This window comes from Notechis scutatus, chromosome 1, assembly GCF_049901735.1.
Source record: "Notechis scutatus isolate UNSWTSFEM ecotype Mainland chromosome 1, rNotScu1.2, whole genome shotgun sequence".
Classification (NCBI taxonomy): Eukaryota; Metazoa; Chordata; class Lepidosauria; order Squamata; family Elapidae; genus Notechis; species Notechis scutatus.
The window spans coordinates 296,673,643-296,678,436 of record NC_142009.1 but is presented as its reverse complement, the minus strand read 5'-3'; the positions used below and the strand labels follow the sequence as shown (position 1 = coordinate 296,678,436).

The window sequence follows — 4,794 nt, the reverse complement described above, 5'->3', positions numbered from 1 at the left end:
CAGGGAGATGGATCTTCACATAATGTGTTCTAAATGTGATAATTTGAGTCTGGTCATTTGTGCTTTAATGATCTATTGGTTTGTTTTCTTGGCTGTCCTTGGTATTCTCAGGAGTCTTCTCTAACACCAAAGTTCAAAGGCACAAGATTCTTCCCATCCTGCTTCTTTAAAGTCCAACTTTTGCTTCCATGAGGGTCCATTTCTGATCATTGTAGGTATAAGAACATCACAGCATTTGAATATTTTTTTCCAAGGTTTTTGTGGTTGCTTTAGCAAAGGTCTAGTATGTGACATAATTTTGAATATCATGAACATGGACTGTTTTTTAGGATGTGGCAAAGGATCACCCACAGACCCACCCATCTGTCTACCATTGGTGAAAAGGATACTTTTTGAGTTGGACCTAGAAACAAATGGGGAACAATGAAGTTATTTCAGCTTTTTCAGCAAGCAAACACACTCCAAGTCTTTCTCTCTAGTAAATAACTGCCACTACATTATAACACATTTAACTTTCCCCGCACTTTTAGAATGTTAATACTTTAACAATTTTAGCGGAACATCATTTTAATGGAACATCATTTTCTGTTTCAAACTGGGACCCCCCCACCCCCACCCCCCACACAGGCATTGTTTCAAAACAACCATTTTATGGTCTACATATTTTTCTTGAAGAATCCATTGCAGTAGTCTTAGCATTCAGGGTAATACAAGTGTTAGTGGCCATTGAGATTTTTCCTAAAATGGAGTCAGGTATCTTGAGCTTCATAACAATTGCTAGTATTATGCTCTAACCTAAACATATAGGCACTGGCTTTAACATAGCCCTCTAAGTTATTTTCAGCAAAGCACATGTCTCTTTAGTTCAGGTAGCTAGACGCAGTAAGTAAGCAACTTTTTGCAATGTCACATAATGGTTTCTATAACCTCTCACTTATCAGTTCTCAGTAGTCTCATAAAGGGATGTTCACAACTGTAAAATATGTAGATCATAAAATGGTTGTTTGAAACAATGCATATGTGTGTGTGTGGGAGGGGGGGGTGTCCCAGTTTGAAACAGAAAATGATGTTCCATTCAAAAAGACACAAAATTGAGCTGTTAAAATAATAATTGTTTTGCATGTTCTGACTCTTTCAAGCACTGACATAGCATGGTTGTTTTGTCTCTTGGCCTGCTCTTTTTTTTCAATTTGTGCCCTTCCCCTCTCCCCAGTCTAGGGAGTAGCAGCAGGGACCAATTATGACCTGGGAAAAGCATATTCAATATACTGTTCAATCTTTACTACAGTATTCATGTCCCAAAATGGATAGAGGGAAAGACATAAAACCTTCTCCTACTACAGTTATGTGACTTATTTATTTTCAGTGTTAAAGAGAGTAATCTTTCTCTTGTAATTTGTTGCTCTAGCTATTAGGAGACTTATATTTTTTTTAAAAAAAAAACCTGGGGATATGCTGATCAGTAAGAAAGAGAAGCAACAATTGCAGAGTTTATTTATTTTTTAATGATCAATGCTAATACTAATTTTCAAAAAGCTCTCAGAATTAATGACTGCAGTTTCATAGAATTGCGGACAGAGATGAAGATGAGAGCTGCCACATGCATATATAAGGCAGGCTGAAATTTGTGAAAGAAGCAAAAACATCAAAATCTAAAGAATTTCGATAAGCATTTCAGGAACATTTTTATTGAATGTCGCATTACCCTTAAGGATAATTGAGACTTAAAGTTGTTTTCTTTTTTTGAAAAAGAGAAAATATCACATGGAACATATTTTAATTATGAGAATGAATGAATGAATGAACGAACGAATGAATGAGCTAATTAATTTTGATACAAACTTCTGAAAGGAAAAACTCCTTTTGGTGAATAATTATTATAAAGCTGGAAAACAGATGGTCAGTGGTAAAGATAATTGGCTGTTGTTAATTTTTTAAAACCTTTGGTTGTCAATTCTAAAACTGTAAATAAATTGAACTAATCAAGTAATTAAATATTGATGGATTAATTAATGTATTAATTTGTGTGTTTATGTATAATTTATTACAAACACAATATTTTTATTTCATATACAGCATAATATTTTTTTTTCCTGAAGGCTATTAGAGTCCAAAGAACCTCAGAGTAGGTCACACACATGCTATTAGAAGTGCAAGGAGATACATGAAGAGTTCAGGTGGGGCCAATCTTTATCAGCTGGATCAAGATATGTTGAAGCCCCTTTTGTCAGTTTCATAGCAACAATGTGATCTGGTCAAACTCTACTAAGGCACTTTAAATGTGTGTTTAAATCAAAGATGAGATGTCCATACAAAAATTCTCTACAGCTTTAACATGTGTGGACTCAAAGTATCCTAGAGGCAGGGGACACATAGTCAGTAAAAAAATAAAATAACTGCCAGATACTTACCATTTTTTTCCTCTGAGGGAGAGTTCAGTGGATCTGTGTGACTGCAAGCCACACATCCTGGTAAAGTTATTATCACTATAATTTTAAAAGGAAACTTCCAGCTAGACACAGTCTTGTGTCTCTATCTTAGCTTTCTTCTCCAATGATCTCTTGACCCTTTTGAGCCTGCCAATAACTGTTGCATATTTGTGAGACATTGTATTATGTTTCATATTCAGGAAATCCTTCCAGCAGTGTCTAATAGACATGGAAACTTCACTGTATTCCTGAGAGAATTCTAAAGTCTCAGTTATTAAAGATAATTTACAGTAGACTTTGGGTTCTAAGTTCAAACCAGACCTTAGCATGGGAATGGCAGGACATTATTTTTTATTTTCATCAGTAAGCCAATACTCTCTGCCTCTTTTAAGAATTTCATATTGCAATCCATTGATGTTGTAGTCAAAGCAAAAGGGTTGCAGACTAAAGTTACTAAAATATTAACCAAAAATGATGATAGAGGCAGACAAAAGGACTTAAAGACTACCCTTGACATTCTCTATTGTTGCTAGATGTTGGAATGGCAATTACTTCTTCAGTAATTTTAAAGCTTCCTTAACCATGTTTCAAAATATCCTCAAAATGTGAATGTTCACAATATCCAGATATTATCATTTCACCTGATTGCAAAGAAGAATGGTAATTTCTGTTTTCATTTTTTCATAATGGTGAAAGATATGAAACCCTTGAAATGATTTCATAAAATGCCCTGAAATGAGACATTATTTGACTTCTTTTCTTCTTGACTTGACAGTGATCAAAGGGTATAATTAAACTTTCAGGAAATATTCTGCTTTTATTAGTAAATGCTGAGCTATGGTCCTATTTAATTCACATGTATTGTAACATGGAAAGTCTTCCCCCATAATTGTAGATGCCTATAGTTGCTTGTGGTTATTCCAAATATAATAAAGTATGTGCAGAGATGCTCTCACCTTCATTGTCATGTATTGAAATATCTTATGGGTTATGCTTTCACATAATGACCTCCAGACTACATATTCTCCAAGACGGAGAATATAAATTTCCAAACTGAAGATAGAGACAATTGCAAGAAATCAATCCATTAAAGTTATTCATCCTTCCTGTGAGCTGATAGACCATAAAATTTTCCTACAATATGATAAACTTTTCAGGATTTACTTTCAGATCTTCTGGAGTTGCAAGGTTCATTCAATCATTCTCAATGTAGAAATGGAGAAAAACACTTTTTCATAGATGAAAACAAGTAATTACCATATTTAAGAGAATCTTTCCATGTACTACACTTGATCTTAGCCAAAAGGCCGAGAAGCATCTTTCCATGTATTGTTATTCTAGAGATCACTAGAAATGAGGTAGAAGCAGAGCTTGTGATGACCCAAATCCTATGTTTAGCAGAGGCATACAAAAAGTTGCCACAGATGTTATTGGAATCAAATGTAGCTTTATTTACTTCAACAGGTTCCCAGGTCATTGGATACAAATACGAATATGTAGCTGTATGACCATTCAAGGAAATACGCCCCAGAGTATAAGAATGTGGGAACATTTTTGCTACTTAAAAGGGAAACAGAAAAGAACACCATCAATTTTTATTAGACTTGTTTGGTCTAGTGGGTCAGACGCTAGGCTAGAAATCAAGAAACTGTGAGCTTGTTTCATCTTTAGTGTAAAAGCCCAACTCATTTCACAGGCCTGTTGTTGTGGTTAAACTAGGAGGAGGAAGGAGTATTAGGTATGTTTGTTGCTTTGAATTATTTATAAAAATAATACAGGCAGGGCAAAAAAACTGTAAAGAAAAGTCTCTTACCTTTTCAGGAAAAACAATTCCCTTTTGCCCTTAAATGGATTGGTGACAGATTTTTCTCCAATCCTTTAATTACTATCCAGAGAGGGGGTAAGAGAAATTGCTATGCTGATAATCAGCTCAGCCAACTAAAGCAGAAAAGAGACTGAATATATACTGATGACCACATTCCTAAGGCCCATGAACTGGAATACAAGATGACTTGACAGAAGAAAGTGACAGCCCAAGACATTTTTGTTGCTGGCAAAGGTCAGGACAGCAGCATTCCTATAGCTCCCATGATGCTCTTATTGGTCTCGATGGTGTGAAAGAAACTACATGGAATCCAAAGTTTTACAGCAGTGTTTCTCAAACTTGGCAACTTTAAGTTTTAACTCCCTCATTCAACACATCTTAAAATTACAAGTTTGAGAAAAACTGATCAAGTTGTACAATTTAGAACCAGTTAAGATGGGGGTTATGCAAATGTTTTAAACAAACAAACAAACAAACAAATTAATAAATAAAATTTCCCATTAGTGTAAGCAGTTTTCTTTGCTTAATCTTTTTTTAAAC

General features: G+C 34.8%; 1 pseudogene; it reads right to left on the bottom strand.

Annotated features, from left to right (window-relative positions):
- Positions 1-3,612: 3,612 nt before the first annotated feature.
- LOC113410171 (U2 spliceosomal RNA) lies at positions 3,613-3,748 on the bottom strand (annotated as a pseudogene).
- Between the last annotated feature and the right edge of the window lie 1,046 nt (positions 3,749-4,794).